The 21,568-nt window shown below is 39.4% G+C and overlaps 1 protein-coding gene across 11 annotated transcripts in view; it reads left to right on the top strand.

Moving 5' to 3' along the window:
* Nucleotides 1-21,568, top strand: part of EHBP1 (EH domain binding protein 1) — a 337,547-nt gene that overhangs the window by 305,529 nt on the left and 10,450 nt on the right. The window lies entirely within an intron of this gene.

Genomic DNA, 21,568 nt, shown 5'->3' with positions numbered 1-21,568 from the left:
ATGGAAGACTAAAGAGATTATGTCTGTGCCCATGCCACTTCCATATTTTTTCTCTTAAACTAGATTTAAAAAAAAAATCTTCTTTTTGCTTTAAAATCTGGTTTATGAAAGGAAGTGGGTATTTACTGAATGCTCCCTCTAGACAACCCAAATAAGTATTCCATCCATGCCTCTAGTTGGAAAGCTTTTCACCAAAACTTTATTCTTAAAGGGAGCAAATTTAAGTTTTTCTAATAATTTAAAATTATCAACCAGTATCAAAGTGTTCCTGCAATCTTCCCTGAATCACTATATGTCCGTCATGCCTATGAGAACCTTCTCGACCTAATGAATGAGAATGCAATATGTAACGAGTAGTCCCTATTTACAGAGACTCAGACCTGTGCCCACAAGTAAAGGCTTATTCTTAGAAGTGTTGTCAAGCTTGTGACCTTGAGACAAAACACATCAATGTTGATTGCACCAAGTCTATTGAGAGAGTGCAGATGCCAACAAATTGCCCTTTTAAAAGGCCAAATAAATTGCAAGCAATGTAGTCACCTACCTTGCCACATGGTGCCTAGAATGGTGGGCAAGAATGGCAAAAGAGCACCCCATGACTCAGCCAGCTCACTACAAAGAGAAGAAACCCAGATATGGCGGTGAGTGCCATAACAGATGATGCTGGCTATAACCTAACTATGCGATATGCCAACAAGCTGAAATAGACAACCAGCTCCACTTCATTTGTCCACTCAAGAGGCAGCAGCAGCTGTCCAAAAGAAACCAAATGGCACGGTGAGTGGAAAGATATGCTTCACATCTGCCTCCTTTAATCACCCGTGCAGGGCACCATGCCAACCCATCCACAACAGGTGAGCATTCAGTCTGCCTATTGTAAGCCATCTTGCCCCACAATCCTAAACTCCCCATTGGGCCCTACGGGAGGGCACTCCTTCCCAGAGGCACCAGCCATATAAAAGGATAGGAGAGTATATTTAAGATAGTTTTCTCTTCTTCAAAACATCATTAGGATTGAAAAATGAATCTCTTGCATGCACATTTTGCATAAATACATGGTAAGTTACCAATTGATGTTCAAATAACTTAATTGAGTTGGGGGGGGGAGGTCATTTAATTGGCCTATTGAAATGTTAACAGGAACAGATATGGCATGGAATAGACTTTAATGGCTGCAGTGTGGCACTAATGTCTGCATTCACTTGCAAAATTGTTAATTAGGGCACTTTGGTAGTTCATTTGCTTTTGTATTGATGTACTTAGTCCAACAAGAGAAATCAGTTTTGTATGTGGTATTTACATGAAGCAAAAGAGCCTTAACATGCATGTTCAGTACCAAAAGCTAGGAAAATAAATACTAAAGCAAAGTTGTTTTGTGATTAGTGCCTATTTTTTCAATTGCAAATTTCTACTTGTATCAGTCATTTTCTAATATTCACCATATTTCACTGTATTTTGATTCACCTACATTTTTTCAGTAGTGTGGTTTAAAATGCCGTAGTATGGTTCAAACATGGTACATTCACTAGCTATTTCAAGAATTTTTTTAAAAAAGGATCCCTACTGTGTAACAAAGTCCCACATTCAAAAAGAACTTAGATCTGTGTTCGGTTTCCATAGGATAATATCTCTTTAAATATATCTAACAGGAATGACTTAAGTTGTATTGACTGGCCTACAGTTTACAAGTGGTGTATATTCGGAAAGCACATATTTGTGCAAAGGAAGTATATAATACTTCTCCAACAAAAAGAAACATTTTAAATATTGTTGTTAGGTTTTTTTATAAGAAATTGAAAAATTGCATTGATTTAATTTCCTGAATTTTAGAGAGACGAAGCCTTGCACTGTTTCAAAAGAATGAGTATCCAAAGCTGTATACTTGAATTGGCTGTAAGATGGTTTTATTATGTACTGTGGAAAGACAAGATGGTACATTATCCTAGAGGGCATTATTTATGAAAACAAGTGGGAAAAAAAGGCAAAGAATAAATCGTTGTAAATAGTACTTTTTTCCAACAGTGATTCTGTTGACCTGCTACAACAGAAATATAGAAAGAAAGAAAGAAATTATACTGTGTGTCTAAATGAAAAAAGTTCCATAATCATTGTATTACTGTCCCATGAGCAACATTTGATATTCTTTCCTACTGACCACTCTTTGCATTTTAACATAGTTTGCAATGATGCGTTTCTTTTAAACTTCAGAGATTCCTGTAGGGAGAATTGACATCCATCAATTTCTTGTATGTATTTGTGAAAGTACTTATGTAGAGATCACAAATATGCACGCAGCAGCTATCTCGTTGTGCAAGTTTAATCAGAATCCCAGAATGTGTCATTGTGACTGTATGCAAATGTATTTACATAGGAATAGGTCTTGGGTCCTTGAAAGAAGGCAACAAAGTTGAAAACTGAGGCCAACAAATAAATGAAAGTTTCTCTAAATCCATTGGATAATAGAGGCAGTGTTAAGGCTAACCACAGTGTTGAACTAAACAGAGGGATTACTCCTGGGTTTTGCATCAGTTGTTTTCTGCCGGGTGGCCTCACTTGTCAAAAAAAAAAAAAAAAAGTTTAACGGGAGAACATTCACATGGCACATTGAGAAAAGAAGTATGCTTAATTCCATCAAAGCTCAGAAATCAGTCATTAATTTATTCTAACCTCCAATTGTTGGTCATTTGTGAAACATCTGGCCTTTAAGTCATAGGAACCTAAACATAAGTACAATGTGAGCTCTTCTCAAGATGTAAGTTTGGTATAATGGGGGACACTGTCTTAGCTTGTATGTACGTATACGTGTGCATGTATGTATATAGGTTACATATGTTTCAACTGGTACTTAATTTCTAAGACTTTGAAAACATATTAGAATGAATCCTTCATTTAATTTACTCTAGAAATCAGATTATTGTTCATTTGCATCTTAGAAAAGTTCTGCCATTAGAAAGAATCTCTTTTTTTCATGGTGGGTTAGCAGTTAGATATTTAGCAATCTTGCGGCTTACAAGTGAGAAATAGTTCCTAATGAAGTTGAAATTCAAGATAGAAAATGTATAAAAGCTTTCAGGAAAAAACATACCCTATTTTCCATATGGCTAACTAATTGTTATGATATTTGTTTTAAAGCTGGACTTAGACACTCCTGACTGCCCTCTAATTTGATATGGCTGGCCCAGACGATTCTTATTCAAGAAACTTTGGTTAGGAGAATGCAGTGAAGGAGATAAATAATTTTGCAGCCATAAGCACATTGCAAAATATAGAGCGTAAATCAGTCATTTATACAGTACAGAGTAGAACACTTTCCAGTTCATTTAAATTCGTTATGGGTTTGAACCTGGTTGTAAAGTAGCAAAATGTTTTGAAATAGATTTGGTGAAATCCTGAAGTTGGCAGAATCCTATGTGTGATTGATCTTAAAATAATGAAAGCAGTGCACTATACTCACTTCTAAGAGGTATTTTTGTGATATATTTTATCATGTATAAACTTTAACATTGCAAAATGCTCATTGATGAAGCCACAGTATTGCATGAGATGTGAAAAGGAAATTTGAATTCAAATCGGATGGGCAACATATAGCTGTGCCAGTCCACAGCCAAAATGTAATTTAGGTATTTCAGAGCTTTCAAAGTCTCAAGAAATTTACCTATGTGGACGGATTTTTTTTTAATACCATTCTCTCTGTAGTCAGCCCATTTATTTTCCTCATAAGAAGAAAGAATTTGATGCAGCTATGATGTTATTTTGACAAAGAGAGGGATGCTTTCTGAACATATAACAAAGCAAAGCAATTTTTAAGGCTTTATATAAATTGGGTCCTTTCAATTAATATTAGCACAAATCCATAGTCCATTGCAAATTTTCTAGTTTCAGTAATTCCTTTCAAGGCAAATGTTGTTCTAACAAAGTCTGAGAATATATACAATAGAGAAAATTATGTCCCCTCATTTTTCATGGATTGCATTAAAAATACAAACAACATATTAGGTATTGCCTAGTATATTTGGGTGTCATCTTGTTTACTTGTTGCTTTTGTAATGTGGCCAAACTTTTGTAATATGTGTGTATAGATATGAGAGTGAGTTTGTGTAAAAATAAGAATGTAGATGCCATATGCTGAAGTCATGCTTAAACTTTGTTTAACCCATCATTTCAGAAGTACTGATGTCAAAAGTACTGTTAGGATAGTAGAGATGAGAGAAAAATCACTTTAAACAGCTTGTGAAATGTAATGTTTGAAATGGTTCTTTGAGAATGTGCAGATTATGGCTTGCATAGTGACTCTTTCCAGCTTTCTGGGAAATGAGCTGTTGACATTCTTTTGGGTCATCATCCAAGATAGGAGGGCAACCACAAGGATTTAGCAGATAAATGCATCCAAAAAGACCTTTATCCATTTCACTGCAACTTGGAAACATTCATGTCGAATAGCAGCATTAATGTAGCCCTTTTAGCCCTTCAAAGTGAGCCTTATATTTAAAAAAAAATCAAATGACCACAGTAATAACTTCTTTCTGTCTTCTAAGAGGTAATTCATTATTTACATAATTCTGGAGCGTAAACCAATCTTTTCTTCAGGACTCTCTGAAATAGAATTGGGAACTTAGTGAAAAAGATGCTTTTGAATTCTAATCAACCAAATCTGTCTCAAATTCATTTCTAGTTTATTGTAAACATTAGAATTTAAAATAATTTCTTTTTTTATCTGGTCTTTTGAAGAGAAATAGTAACCTGTTTTCACATTTTGTTTTGGTTGGGGGCATTGACTTTTAAATTCAGGTGTCTGGATGGGTGGGTGCTGATAGCATGGCGTGAGTTATACATTAGTGTGGGTTATTACAATATAAATAGAAAAAAAACTTTTTGACTCGAACTAAAATGATACTATATGGGCTGAATGTGCAGGAAAGATTCCCACAATGCACTGTGAAAACCTAGGCTAACAAACACCCTGCTGCGTTGAAAACCCCCCCAAAAAAGACAAAAGCACAATGAAATAGAAAGCTTACCACCGGTAGCTTTCAAAATGACAAACTAGGCAAACTATACATCTCCACCACTCCAATTTTGTCAGAATGCTAATGAGCTTGCTCTGATCTTTACTCGGCTTCCCGTGTTTTCTACATCTTCAAGGACCACATGGCGCTAGCAAAATAAAGACAACTAAATGAGAATTTCGAATGCTTTTTGTGTTGGGACCTGGTGCCTTTCAGTTGACGCACTCGTTGAATATTCTCAACTTAAAAGAGTACAACAGGGGGTTGGGTATGAACTTTTTAACAGGGGGAAATTTGTACAAAAGTAAATTAGTGTGATGAGGAAAATATGAGAAAAATTTCTGATTAATTTCCACTCCATAATATCAATGACACCTTCAGTCCCACTCATACTCTTCTAACAAGAGATGCTGATAAAAGATGAATGATTCTGTGTTGTTCGCAGTGAATGTTTAGTGGTTTTTTAATAGCAGCATTCTACATAAAAGGCACCAGGAAGTACTCTGCATTAGCAGTTGAGATCACTAGTTAATAGGATGATGTCTTTTAGCTTTTGTCACAAGATTATTAGAAAGGAGGGTTTCTGGTCTCATTGTGCCATAGTTTGGAGTGCTTGTTGAGTACAAGTACTAAAATACAGGTTTCTCAGTATTGTTTCACATGTAAAGTGAAAGGCTTTTAATGCAACACCTTTTACTTTTTTTTTACCAGGTGATTTTGTCATTGATCTCTTATCTGCCCCCTTTAGCTGTTTTAATCATTTGAAGTGTTCTGCTTTTCAATGGCCCCTTAATGATGGATATGTGTATAGATTCATTATAAAAAATAAATCCCCAAAAATAATGTCCTATATCTTCACAAACCTTATTACAAAGCTGTATTTACCAGTTTGTATTGTCGACTCCTGAATGCTTAGTCTATCAGTCTGTGTAATTCAATTTTGCAATTGTTTTTTTTAAGCATACTGCCTAAAACAAGCTTTGTCTTTAAACATAATTAAAATCTCAAAAAGTAATGACAAATCTGTAGCCACTAATGTTAGTGGTAAGAGAAAATATCACGAGTATTCAAGTTCACTAGGGAAATAGAGACCCTAACACCATCCAAAATCACTTCCATTGCTGCCTTATGGATCATTAGGGTAGGATGTATTTGCATATCTGTGCAAGTTCAAATCTAGGGGGGCATGCTTTGTGTGTGAGACAGGGTTTATCCCTTTTTAATATTCTATATTAGTGTTTTTAAAATGATCTGTATTTGGGCTTCTTTAGTATTAATCTGTGTAAAACACACAAAGATTTAATATCTCACTATACCACCCTTTCTCACTTTAAGTAATATAATATTCCTTGATTACTCCCATTAGTTTCTAATCATGGAGTAAAATGTTACTCAGCATGACGACTGACAACAAAAATAAGGCTCTTTTATAGAAACTAAGCAGTAGAAAAGTCGATAGAGTATAATTCAAATAATTTCAATCATTCATGCATATACATAAGGAAATACCTGTAGTTTACTTAAGTGATAGATACATTATGAACTTTTTATATTTACCATCTTGCTTAAATCAGCAAAAACAAAGAAGACTGCAATTACTACATCCGTTTGCCAGATTTGCATTCCGTGTATGGCATTATTTTTACTTACCTCAGCATAATTAACTCTAGGTGAATTGAAATCTGGCCAAATAATGAGATTTGTAAGGAGGTATCCAATCATATTGTGGGAGATTTTAATATACACATAAAACCATAGCAACAACAAAAACAGTGTGGCAACAATAGTTGCTACAATAAAAGAAGAAGAGAAATATATTCCTCAAAAATGATGTTCTCTATTCATCTTTAATCATAAAATAGGAAAGGAAAATATCTTACCAAACATTTGAAATACATCAATGATGTAGATGTGGTGTCACTATCTGCGTTGCTATGGGTAAAGGTTTGTTGGCATTTCTGTTTTCTTATATAACCATACAAAATTACCCTATAGGGGCATGTCTACACTAAGAAATAATTTCAAAATAAGTAAAATCAAAATAACAACTCCGGAAATAACAAAATCACAATAGCATGTCTACACTAGGGGGGAGTATCAGAACAGCTCAAAATTATTTCGGAATAGCTCATCCACACTGATTGGAACTGCCTTGGATTTCGATCCCCTGGAAGCACTCCAGGGAGGGCACCAGGCGGGCAGACACTTCCTGTGGCTGCTTGGTCAGGCAAGGTAAGACGTGCTTTCAGGGGCTCCTCTCTACAGCTGCGTCTCACTCTGCTCCCACACTGCCTACCCTTTGTGAGACACCAAACAGAGAAAGTGAGCCCTGGTTGCCCTTGCAGACACCACAGCACTGACATCATGGAGCCGGAGCTGCTGCAAAGCAGTGCCACGCTCGCGGGCCTCATGCTGCACCTCGTGGCACAGTTCATGCAGACTGCCCACGTGCTGCTCCAGCAGGATGATGATCAGCCCACATACTAAATAGAAGAGTAAAATTTTAGCATGTACAACCTTAATTTGGGTAACATAAACATGAAGACTTAAGGGCTTGATTCTCATTTACATTAAGGCTGTTTTACACCAGCTGTCGGTGTCTTAAAGTGCATATACGTGTAACTTGGATAACTTCACTGTGTCACGTTGAAATTAATGGGACTCTACAAGGACAGATGCACAAAATCCTTCGGTAAAAATTAGTTCTTCTGCAAGTGCTTGCATATGTCCATTCCTCTAGAATGTAATGTGCTTTGTGCACAGTGTCAGAGAACCAATATTACCAGTCAGGGCAGTTCTGTGTCCTCTCACCTCATGCCACTTCAGGTTGGTATAAGAATCCAGGGATGCCTCCAACCTCTTTCAATTCCTTCTTACCGCCACTGTCATAAGCGATTCTGTCGCTGCTTTGTATATCCATCCTATGATTGGTAGGGATTAGTTAAAATGGTTAGTTTTAACAATGCATATTAGTCAGATTTTTCATCTCTGGTAGCATGGACTGTACTGGAACAATGCCACGCTCACCAGGTTTTAAGTCCTGCCAGACTTGCGCTGCACCATGCCAGTTGGTGGCCTGGCTGAAATATTTGGGAGGATCCCATGTCAGTGTCTCATTTCTCGGGGATTAGTTTAAAGGATAGAGCAGCGAGGCTCAAACGTTTGCTCATGGAGGCAGCACTTCACCCCCAGTCTGACTCGTCTCAAGCGCAAAGCATCCCCAGGTCACCGGAGATGTCTGCAGCTCCTCGGCCCCATTCGCCAACACTGAAGAAAAGGCTTAGGCTCTCGTCAAGCTTCACAGTTGTCAGAGCCACGTAGAGCCAGAGATTTTACAATACATTTTGGGGGGATACTCTCACTGGAGCACTCTTAAGCTAAGAAGATGGGATCGCTGACCTGTGAAAAATCTGTTGAAGGCATCCCCTGTAAGATCTGCACCAGAACCATCAATCGTTGCCACTCCCAACCACCCAGAAGGTAGTGCAAGAAGGTTTACAGTCCGTACAGTCCTCTCATGGTACCATTACCTCCGAAGCCCTAGGCTTTGACTGTATATTTCCAGTTCCTGCTGATTCTCCACCTCCCCTACCAGATATTTCAGATTCTTCCTCTGGTCTCATAGGTGTATTCTTCTGTGTCTAAGACAGGGCATACCCTCTATCAGAGACTTGGGAGCCACTGGTCTTGCAAAAGTCACCGCATTGGCTCCATCTAAGAGGCAGTGACCCAGCCAAGAATAGGTCCCAGGGCAATATCAATGGCTCTTCTAGACACCATGGGGCATTCTTCCTCCCACAAGGACCCCGCTGCAACCATCCTGTTCCTTGTCCTCCAGAACTCTCCAGCTGTTTTGGCACTGAGCATCATTCTTCAGTCCCTGGTACCAAGATCAGTACCAAATAGATAGAAGTCACTTGGGTGGCTCCCCCACCACCAGTCCTGGAGCGGACATCACCTCAGAATCCTGTAGCATCCTTTTCCTCATTCCCCACAGGTGAGTCTGTTGGGGTGGCAAGTGCTTCAGAGAATCACAAAGCTCATCAAGATCTGCCAAGAAGGAGAGTTTCTGTTCTTGACTTGCAAGCAGAGGAAAAATGAGAGCGCTGTCATGAGTTGGCAGACTGTTTGGTATCAGCAGCCCTGGCTGGGGTTGCTCTGCCTGATTAGTGAAGCCATAATGGAGGCAATTCAGGCACTGCAGCAGATACCATCCTCCTTACCCACCACAGCAAAGCAAGCTGAAAGGAGGTATTACATTCCCTCTGGGTGTGTCTAGACTACAGGGTTTTGTCTACAAAAGTGGACTTTTGTCAACAAAACTATACCTGCATCTACACTACCACCGAGTTCTGTTGACATAACGTTGACAGAACTCGGCAGTTTTGTCGACAGCGGTAAACCTCATTCTAGGAGGAATAACACTGTCAACAGAAGGCGTTATTGCATCTACACCGTCCTTTGCATCTGCACTCTCATGTCTACAAAGCAGCTTGCTATGTCGACAGAACTGGATGTAGTCTAGATGCTCTTTGTCGACAGAAGCTTTGTCGACAGTATCTGTCGACAAAGCCTCTGTCAACAAAAGCCTGTAGTCTAGACGTACCCTCTGTGGGCTACTAGCATTGTATTCTCATTCTTCCTCTGGTGCCTTGGTGGTGGTGGCAGCATCGGTGGCATCTGTTAATGAATGGGAGGGACAAAGACCACCAAGCATCCATGCCAAAAGGCAAAGATTTGAAGAGGCTGGACTTGTTGGGATGCAACCTTTATTTCACTCTGCAGCTCGGAATTGCAAATCATTCTTCACTCTGGAGCCACTGTGGCCTTCTGGGAGAATATTATAAAATTTACAAGATGAGGTACCAGAGACAGGAATATGCAACTGTGAATGAAAACAATCTAGTTACCTTGAACTGCTCTCCAGGTCAGTTTAGGTGGCATCAGTGCAGCGGCTCAAACTGTGCGAAGATGTGTGTGGTTACAGCCATCTGGGCTCACCTCAGAATGGTAGCGGACCAATCCAGGACCTTCCTTTCGAAGGTCCCTCTTTGTTTTCAGATAAGATGGATGATAGTTCTCCATCATCTAAAAGATTCCAGGGTGGTGTTAAACTGTGTTGGTTTCTGTACTCCTGCCACAGAAGAGAACCAGTTCCATCCTCAGCTGCCATACAGACACGAGGGTTTTTCTCTGCAGTCTCAGGATCCACTGAGGAGAAAGGGCAGGGGTTATAGGAGACTGCCCTCCTCTTCAGCATCAGTGCATTTATTCCATGTAGGCACCTCATCCAGACAGACATTTTAATGCAGGGATGGGGAACCTAAGGCCCGGGAACAAGATGTAGCCCCTGGCTTGCCTGGATCCAGCCCCCAAAGCTCAGGGGCCTCCCCAGCATTGGGGAGCCATCGCTGGTGCTCCACCATGGGGCTGGAGCACACAAAATCTACTAGCCTGGGCCCCCCTAGGCTCTGATGTGCAAGGGGAACGTGGGAGGTGTCTTTCTCTTTCTCAGTCAGAGGCCTTGTCAGTTAGGGTTTCTTTGGGGTTTGTTTTTGCTTCTCACTTGTATGTGGCCCCTGATTAATTTTTCTGGGCGTCAGCAGCCCTGGACCCTAAAAAAGGTTCCTTACCCCGTCTTAGTGCATTGGTGGAGGGCAACGTACAAGTGACTGTCATTCCATCTGTTTCCCATCATTTGTTTTCAAAACACTTATCCCACCTCCTACGTGCTTGGGCTCATGCAGCTGGTCCCCGAGTTATGAACGCATCAACTTATGACCGTTCATATTTACGACCAACCTCCTGTACAGCTGGAACCCAAGTTACAAATGAAATCCGCACTCATGAACAGCGTGGCTGTAATGTAAGTTAATATAATCCAACGTACGAACAGATCGAGTTACAACCTAGTATTTGGTACGTACCTTAATCATAATTCAGGGACCGGCTGTATAACATTAAATCAGTGAGTCTTAAGCACGATAGAGCTGGGATACATCCCCCAGTTCATTCCCATCCCATCTGCCTACCGTCCTTCCTCTTCTGGGACCACTTTTGTGAGAGCAGCCTTTAATAGGTGGTCCAATCATTTCTTCACGCAAGAGCCACAGAAGAAGTCCCATTGAGTCTCAAGGAAAAGGTTTCTATTTCCACTACATTCTTATCCTCAAAGCAAAAGGAGATCTCAGGCCTATTATAAATTTAAGGAAGTTGTACAAATTCTTGAAGAAAATAATATTCTATGTGGTTACCCTAGCCTTGAGTATTATCTTCCTGGAAAAAGAAAATTGGTATGCCATCCTCAAAGCTGGTTTTTTTCTCCACTCAAGCTCATCTGAAGACATGGATTTTGCCCATGAAAGCACTTTTGATACAATAGATAGATAGATAGATAGATAGATAGATAGATAGATAGATAGATAGATAGATAGATAGATAGATAGATAGATATTTTAGTCGCTAAGGTGCCACAGGACGACTCATTGTTTTTAAAGGACACTTACGTCCACTTGCAGTATGACACAACCATCGGTCAATTCACGGTGCTCACATTTGGTCTCAGCAACTCGTCGGGTTTTCATGATGCATGATGGAGGTTACAAAACTTGGAGTCCATGTGTTTCTTTACCTGGACGACTAATTGGTCAAAGCTCAGTTCAAGGCTCTGGTTACATAACTCAGTGCACTGAGTGCCTAGTAAATTGGGATAAATCAGGTACAATGCTACAGGGGGGAGTGTATTGGACCAGTGTTAGACACCACAAAGGCCACGGCCTTACTATCACAGTCCAGGCTCAAAAGACTGTGGGGCTTAGTGCTGTGACAGAAAACATCTCCTCTCCCTGTGGGTGGCGCACAGCTATCTCCACCTCCTGGGTCACATGCAGCAATGTACCTATGTGGCTCAGTATTCCAGACTGCTACAGCCCTGCGCAGATACAAAATTTGTATCCGCACTCACATCTGTATCCACAAACATGCGCCACAGATACCTGCATTGACACCTGTGGATGTGGTTACCGGCAGGTATAAAGTGCTCTACAGAACCCATCTCAGAAAGCTGCAGGCCTGTACCTCAAGACATCATTTGCACAAGGTGGTTCTCATGCCAATGTCAGTTTTGTCATCTCTGAATTAATGAATAGACCCTCTGAAAGTCTGTGTGTGGGCCTCCTTATCCCCACCACTATCAGCCCTCTCACAGACATATCGGCTCTCGGTTGAGAGGAAGGGATCATTTGGGGTGCCTACAGACCAAGGTCTTTGGTTGTCTCCAGACCTAATGGTCCGTAGAATTGTCTGGGAGTTGAGAGCTCTACAGCTAGCCTGTTCAGCTTCAGTGGGAAAGAACTTGTTAACTTGAACAGACAACTCTGACTGTGTTTTACATACACAGAAAAAGGGGAGCTTGAGTGACCTAAGAGGCAGTTCATTTCTGGGACTTTTGCATAACCCACTCAATTCATCTCAGGGTTGCTTACCTTCCAGAGAATCACAACATACTGGCTGATTAACCTCCAATCACCATAACTGGTCTTTCTGCCTGGACATTATCAGCTCTATCTTCCAACTCATGGGGACTTACTTCCCACATTCACCTGTTTTCAGCAAACTCCAATAAAAAATGCCACCTTTTCTGTTCCCAGGGAGGTCTCTGCTCAGATGCATTGATGGATGCTTTTTTGCTACCCTGACAGAGCTCTGATTCCTGTGCTGCCCAGAGTTTTGTTCAAGGTCAGCAGTGGTATTCAGTCCTGCCCAGCTAATCAAAACTCTGCTGTCTCCAGACGTGATTTCTCAGGGTCACCGCCACTTGCTCCATCTCACCCCGCAAGCCCCCCACCTGATAGTGAGGATGTTTCCATGGTTAATAGTTTGGGAGAGATCTTGTTCTAAGGATGTTCAGAAAGTGCTTTTCAGTACAATAGTAGAAAACCCTCCGCTAGGGGCCATTACTAAATGGCTAAATGGAAGTTCTTTTTCCATTTTAGTCCCATCAGGCATACCCTCAGAGCATGCATTTGTGAACCTCATATTGAACCATCTTCTCTACATGAGAATCAGAGTTTGTATCATCCCCTATTCCTTCTCAGAAAAAGTTGTGGTGAGGGAAATAAAATGCCAGCTGGTAAATCTGAGGGTAGTGTGCTCTTTACTAAAGCAGAAGACATTGTTATGAAGGATGTGAGCAAGCCATCCTATCACTTCTGCATTTAGCCTTCATGTCATGACTAAACAAGCAAGGAAGGCAGAGAGGAGAACTCTGGCCTGAGAATCAGCGGAGCTGGGGAGGAAGAATAGAACTTACTGTCACTAAGAGCAAGTCATCTGATGTGACTTCTCAATCCACAAGCACAGAACCTCCACGGCCAACATTGTTTTCTAAGTGAGTGGGCCCTGCAGCTCTAAATTCACCACTCTGCTAATGCTCAAGAACAGCAACAAGAACAAAATTTCCCATGTTTTAGCAGCAGGTTCAGCGATACCAGGGGATGGATGTTGGGTTATTTTTTCCTGCCATGTGGACAGAGACCTGACATAATTTTCTCACCAGTGCTCGTTTCTTCTTAAATACCAGGAGCTTTCAGAAACTGAAGATGGCCTGAGCATAGCTAGTCATCATCCTTCTGGATTTTGAATCTTGGTCATGGTTATGTGAATTCCTGAGGCTGTAATTTCCAGCAATGCCAAACCTACTGATGGATAGAATTCCTGGAGCAGTACATTTTATTTTGTATCCTAAGGTTAAACAGTATCACCCCTTACAGGGTGCTGTGCAGTTGATCTCACCTTCTACCATCTTCCTTTAGGAGTTAAAAAAAATCTGTCCTCCTGGTTTGTGGTCATTGGTTACAGCTTGGTCTTCACTATGATCTTTCATAAAATGTGAGGCCTCTTGAACAAGCTCATGTATTCTGTTCTTACTGGCTTTCTATTAAGGTAATTTTCTGGTGGTAGGTACATCAGTAGGTAGAGTGGACAAAATCAATGCCCTTTCATGCAATTTCTCTTTTATCATCTTTCATAACAATAGTTACGCTCTGGATGGTTCCCAGTTTCAGATCCAAAATAACTCTAGGTTGCAGAGATAACAGACCACTAACCTTTTGTCCTTCTGTGCCAATTCCCTTTCCGACAAGGAGAAGGCCTGTAATGTGATGAAGACGAGCTCTGTGTGAGCTCGAAGCATGTCTCTCTCGCCAACAGAAGTTGCTCCAATAAAAAATATTACTTCAGCCTTCTTGTCTCTCTAAAAAGAAGGCCTGGTATTTCTTAGATGTGGTCAGAGCCTTGAAATCATATTAACACAATTCTTAAAAGTTTTAATAAGACTCTGTGTGGTTTGGGATTTTTTGGCTATTAAGAAATTACAGTTTCCTGATTCATGTTAAACTAGTTAGATATGAATGTGCCATAAAGAAATACACATCACTGGTCCTCTGAGAGTTGAGGCACATTTCATTACTGTTTTGCACTTTCTTGGGCTGAAATAAATTCTAACAGTGCACAGAATAACTCTGTCTGGAGATCCTTGACAGTCAGTTCATATCTTGAGTAAATATTATCTTATGGATGTCAATGCCTCTTTGGAAGCTGCATTAAAATATTGGTGTCCAGAGTGAAGTTCTCAGAGAATGCCTCTGCATAACTTGCCTTCAGTGCTTTCTCCTCCTACTTCAAATTTGGAACTCTATGATCGGCAAGAGAACTTTGTTTCCTTACTTGAAAACTGCTCTTCAGAAGATTTAAGCCCAGACTGCAGCCCCATCCTGTGTATCTGTCCATAGCTATTTCTTTGTGCATTCAGTTAGTTTGGAGTAATTATCTGGGGAAAGCAGGCAGAGGTTTCTTTGGAGAGAGCTGAGCATCCTGATTCTAAGCTGCTGGTTGTGGAATTCAGAATAAACCAGCTCATTAACTTCAGACTTGAGGAGCTTTTTTCAGTAAGTAACTTTAATGGGAGAAGCACCATTTTTTGGTGATTGTCCATTTTGAAATTCAAAATGTCATAAAAATATTTTAGGCAAAATGTATCCAGTTGATGCCCTCAGTCATCATCTACTAGTACCTGACATTTTTATCCTTCATGGCTAGTTTCCCATTGAGTCATACACATAAACTCTTAGAGTACGTCTACACAGCAGCGTTATTTCAGGATACAATGTCAGTTATAGTGCGCGTCTACACAGCAAGCCCATTATTTTGAAATAAATTCAAGATAACAGGCTTCTTACTTGGACTCCTATAACCCTCATTGTACAAGGAGTAAGGGAGGTCAGGGGAAGAGTGCTCTGTTTCAAAATAAGTTCTGGGTAGATGTGCCCGAAGTCGAAAAAAGCTATTTTGTCTTAAGCTACAAAATTGATGTAGCTCAAGTTGTGTAGCTTATTTCAAGTTTACCCCTGCTATGTAGACATGCCCTTACTCTGCTTATCCTAATGATATAAAACCCTTGTTTCATTAAGGCATCAGAAATCCTCTGGAGTTTTCCGATGCTCACAACTTCCTCTAGCAGTGGATATTTAACAGTCTGACCTGTGCTTATCACCTTGTCTACCAGTACTATTTATTGTACTGTTTAGTTTCTTGAGTTTCCTTGACATTTTTTATTTTTCTGGCACAAAAACATTTATCATAATGAAAAACAGATTGAGATCCTAGTAAATACGCCATGTTTGGCCAAATTTTTCAAAAGTAGTAATGGGGAAGGGGCTCAGATTTTGAGACTCCAAATAGAACTGTTATGAAGGAGCCTGATTTTCAGAAAGTGCGGAGCACCGGATCTCAGAAAATTGGGATCTTTTCAGGTTTCTCCAGTTTAACATCTAGACTAGTCAAGTTTTCAAATCTTGACTGCAATGCCAGGCTGTCTGGGCACAGGGAGCAGATTCGAAGCTCCTGTTAGAGCTAGTCTGATTATTCTTTGCAAATAATATTTGTTAATTTAGCCCTTTCTGATGCCTTCTCTACACTTATCATTACTTTGTATACTTTTATCACATTTCTTTTTATTCGTCTCTCCTCTGAGCTAAACAGCCCCAACCTTTCCAATCTATTTTCATATGAGAGCTTTGATATTTTCCTAATCTCGATCAGATAAATGGAACTGTTTAAGCAGGCAAATAAGACATATTTTCAAATTAATTTCAGGGTAAAATATGTAAAACTTTAGGCATTGACCAATCTTTGTAGGACTATCTGGCAGTCATCTAAATACTCTCAAATAACTACTATGTATGCCCTCATAAATAGCAGTGAAGTAAAGTTGGCCAGGTTTTTTTTGTGTGTGTGTGTTTTTTTCCATTACTGGACCTGCTCTTGTTCACATGCATTGGCATTCTCCTGCTAGCCTCTTCACCCAAGTGTGTTGAGTGAAGAAAGCTTCTTCTATTCTATTTTAAAACTGTGTATAAATATCAGCAAATGGCTGAAGAATGGGCTGTGTCTTCAGTAGGTTCATTTTCATAGTGTTCTGTTGAAGTAAATGGGTAGCTATGGTGTTTTCTGTGTTTAACCATTCCAACGTAACACACAGAGTATGCAGTACAAATAAAATGTAAAAACAGTTGTGCTTAAGACAGCATACCTAATGATATCCATAAAGCTATTTCTTGCCAGACTGAATGTGCTGGTTTTGGATGATGATATAAACCTTTTATTAGCTATATTTTGTGAGTAGTAATTAATTTTTGCGAAGCAGCTATTTTTGAATTTGAGGATTTTTAAATATACATTATTTTAATCTATTAGTTTGGCTTGATGAATTTATGATGGTTTTAGTGTGTCCATCCATTTACATAGGAAACTAGTCTTGTCCCAACATGTTGCCACTTTTTTCCCATTTGAGTAGCGTTCATAATGTTTTGTAGTACTTTCTTCTTTTTTCTTAACAATGTGAAGTCATACTAAGTTAATCCGTGTTTGGTCTATCTTAATGTCTTACCTAAAAGGTTTAAATGGTTATAATCTACAATACATAGTACATTTATGTTCTATTCACAGGTTGATCATGTGTATGTGTGCGTGTGTGTGCACACGTGTGTGTTTAGCAGGGGAAAAAATTGTGATTTCAGATTGATTCCGCTTGACCATTTATCAGACTACTGTTTATTAAAATGTTTAACAAGCAATCAGCATACAAACTACCCATTGTAACTTCTGCAATATTTAATGAAAATAATATTATATACATCCATGTTCAAGTTCTACAACATACAATTATGCCACTTATTTATTTGCACTGTCATCCAAAAATTGTAATGTATTTGAAATTCAGAAATGGTAAGGTTGAAAGAAGAAAAAGACCTCAGTTGTTATTAAATAGTAGCAATTGAAGTAATAATTTAGTGCATGTAATGAACCAAAAGATGTGAACCCTTTTGGAGGCAGCGGTTCATCAAACTCCTGGATTGCTGGATAAAATCTTTGAACTTCGTGCTACAGCCTTTATTCAGTTTCATGCAGGAGATACTACAGTACAATGTAGAACCAAAATTTAAGTCAATGGGCATTGCTTGCATGTTTTTGAGACAGATTGTGGGCCTTAAACTTTTTCAAGCTCAGTGTTTTGATCATTCTTAATCATCAAGGAGGGATCTGGTAGATGTCAAGCGAAGAGAAGGCGAGAATATGCATCCTTCACCGCTCAAGCCAGATAATAAAATAAGAATATGGTGATGTGAGAAAAGTCTCCTAGATTCCTAGGGGAAAATAAAATAGGAATTTTATTTTAAAAAATTAAGAAATTAGAAAAACATTACCAAAAATTCTCATCACACATTGTCCAGTAAAAGCTATTATGCTAGTTGTTCTTGTCTCATATTTCCATCGCTTATTCTGCTTTTTGAATATACGAGATACTTGCAGCACTAAAAAGTCTAAAGATTTTTTTTTTCAGGATTCATTATTGTACCTATAAGATAAAAAGGTATAGCCATAATTATGTGTTAAAAAGAGTACATTCTGCTAGATAGTTAACCAGGTGAGGTTAAACAAAATAAGATGAATTCTGGGCTTTTTAGAATACTGACAGTCTTCATTTTAAGCTACAACGTAAAGTGCTTTATCCTGAGATTAGGTATTGTGGCAGAAGCTAAAACTGCCTTTTTCTCCTAACGGTGCCAGAATACAACCTCCTTTTCTTTTTGCGCTAACAAGACTGCTTTACCACCACAGCCCACTCTAAGTAATTAAATCAATCCTTTGTACTTACCGTATTCTCCTCTAGTGACGGTACTAGATCTGATTATATGCTTCATGCATATTCAAAGTACGGCACTGACAGCTCTTTAATGAGCTCTTACTTAATCAGTATGAACAATGTTCATCTTGTTCTTTTTTTCCTCATACATTAGAGCTAGGAACAGTTGGGGAAAAAAATGAAACATCCAGCATTCATTTGAAAAATATATTGTACTTTGAAAAGTGTCTAAGCTGGGGAAGTTGCATTCTGCCCTTTAAAAGTCTGATGGACAAATTGGATTACTAGTATTGGATTAAATAACAAATGGTTAGAGGAGAAATGAGAAAAGCTCGCTGTGATCACAGGCTTTAATATTTTTTGTTACTTATAAAGCTGAAGGGGTCTTTAACCAGTTATTAAAGTCAGGATTAATTTGTAATGGTCCAACTTACTAGCATTAAAAGGGTTGGGATTTTTTTTCTTTAAAAAAAAATTAAAACAATGGTATAATGCATGTATTATAGGGGAAAAAAACAATTTTAAGTTGAAGATCTGTGGGCTATTTATAGATTTCCATCATCTTGTACTGGCTCAGATAAGAGGTTTGCGCACACAGTATCGATTTGGTCTCAAACATGTTTTTCACTTCATTTAAATAATCTGTGTTGTATTGTTTCTCCAGAGAGCAAAGTGGATATTTTCACATTTTGAATTTTTAAACATTTGTACTTGACTGTTTTAAATAATCATTTGAACTTGGAAAATAAACACAGAGAAGTTGAACAGTTTTACTGAGTAGAAGTGTAAAATTAATTGTGGTTGAGAAAAATCCATATATTCATTTTTATCTGGAAATAGTAGGTATAAATTTAAATTTAAAATATCAATACTGGATCAGCATTCAATTTCTCTTCATTTAGAGTGTTTTATAGGCATTCTCCTGTTGAAGAAAATAGTGCTAAATTGAGTAAACTAACTAGTAGAACTGTGTTGATTGAGAATAGTCATTTTAAAATTATTTATGTTGTCATGTATATTACCTTGCTCATGTATGAAGCATCTGTTTAAGTTGAATGTACAAGCATTTAAAAGCCCTTGGTCAAAAACTAAGGTATCACAATCTACTGCTATTAATATTGCACACATGTGTCATTTCATTGATCAAAAAGGCCTTCACTGGCGTACAATTGGCCTTTTTCCAAATTGCAAGCTTTTTCTCAGCTTTTTCTTTTTACTCTTTCTTCTTTTGTTGCTGCCCAGGGATTTATGCCTATCGCAGACGATATCACATGACCAGTGTCAAGGCATCACATGGTCCAAAATGAATACAAAAACAGCTGCCCTAAAAGACAGATTAAAATTACTGTAAAACAATAAAGACTTTGTTGACTCGCTTTAAAAAAAAAATTCTGTGAATACTTCCTACACTGAAATATAAGCTTAAAAATATTGAAGATGCATGCCTGTTTTTGTTAGGCTCTCGATTGACAAATATAGCTGTTCTATATTAGTATAAAGAATCAGCATCTTAAAGTATGATCTCACCCTAAAACGTTTGTCATGGTGAAAACTAAGGGCTCCATCCTCAGCTGGTTTAATTTGGTGAAGCTCTGTTGAACTGTGGCTATGTCCCGTTTTCTGTTTGTTTGAAAATGGTTTGCAGACTCAACCATTAGCTAGCATGTATTTGTGACAGTATCTTTTATCCAAAGACCCCGGAGTACTTTATAAACAGTGAATTAATTCGGGGTTATCATCTCTGTATCTAGTTAGGAGAACTTTTTTACCTGCATCATAAAGGGGGAATCAAATCTCATGGCGATGAGCACAAGAAAGGAACCCCCCATATTCCTGGCCCCCTCAAAAAAAAAAAGTCACCTGACTCAGTGCAGTTCAGGGGAAGGTGGTCAGTCTTCTTCTAGAACACTGAGTACCTTCTAAGGGCTTGTCTTCACTACATATTGGATCAACATTGCAGCGATCGATCCACCAGCAGCCTATTTATTGCATCTGCTTAGGTGTGATAAATCGACTTACAGGTGCCCTCTGTAAATTCTGGTACTCCACCAGGATGAGAAGAGTAGCCAGAGTTGATGGGAGAGCAGCCTCCACGGACCTTACCGTGTGGAAGACACCACAATAAGTATGTTGATAGCTGAAGTTGCGCAGGTTAGCTCGACGGGGGGGCGTAATGTAGATCAAGCCTCTGGCTTGCATTAGGAAGTCCCGCTAGCTGGGCCAGTGAACCAAGTCCTCTGATCTTTAATTTGTTAGGGCAAACCATCCTTCTAGTCTTAAAACTCTTTGGAGGGAATTCTGAGTCATAAAATAGTATTGTAAATGCAGTGCAGCCATGCCACCCTGCAGAAAACTGCAGGAAAAAGGTTTTGAGGGAAGAAATCTCTACAAAACAATGCGACTCCCCTCTTGTTCTCATGGACTGGCACTTCTGCTCTCTGCTAATAAATACTGCTGGACCATCCCACTGTAGAGATCCGTGAGAGGGAGAGGACATGCCTGCAGAAGTACTAGCTCTGTCATGTCCTTCGTCCCCCAGCAAACCCTAGATTCTATCAGTGTAGCTCCAGAGGTGCAGCATTTAACAGGAACTACTGTAAATCACAGGGAAATACCCAGCGAAAAAGGTAATAGAACCCAGTCTGTTATTATCTTTTCTGTCTAAACAGCATGGAGCCGTAGGGAGCCTATGTGTCCCTATCAGCTCTGTCCCTGATCTGTCCACTCTTCTCCCTGTGGATTCCAGATCCATTGGGCTACATGGGGCAGAGGCAAACAATGCCATAGAGACAGCTGGCCTTCCTCTCCATGCAGCAGGGGGAATATCCGTGTAAAAAGGGCAGTTCTCCTTGCACAGATCTGGGGCCATGCATCTGTGTTTTGTTTGAGAATGTATGTAAGACAAGCAGTGATGCCAAAGAATCAGCTATGATTCAGATGTTAACACCCAGAAATTTGGGGTTTCCTCTTAAACCAAAAGCTCACCATACATTTTGGGTACGTTACCAGCTTCTTGTGTAAGCAAGCTACTGCTCCACAACACTGGAAATGAATATAAGACCTTCCCTGCTTTTACAAACATAATGAATTACTGTAATCCTCAACATTCGTTTAAGGTAGGTGTTAGTCTCGTATTAGAAATGGGAAACTGTGAGATACAGGCCTACGGTCAAAGAGCGAATCAGGAACAGTTCTGAGGAAAAGAATCCCACCCCTTTGAATTCCTGACTTTCTTCTTTTATTGTATCCACTAGACAAACTTCTTCCCAAATTATGAGAAGTCCTGTGGCACCTTGCAGACTAACAGATTTATTGGAGCATAAGCTTTCGTGGGCAAAGACCCACTTCATCAGATGCA

This window comes from Pelodiscus sinensis, chromosome 3, assembly GCF_049634645.1.
Source record: "Pelodiscus sinensis isolate JC-2024 chromosome 3, ASM4963464v1, whole genome shotgun sequence".
Taxonomy (NCBI): domain Eukaryota; kingdom Metazoa; phylum Chordata; order Testudines; family Trionychidae; genus Pelodiscus; species Pelodiscus sinensis.
This window is presented reverse-complemented; position numbering and strand designations above follow the sequence as displayed.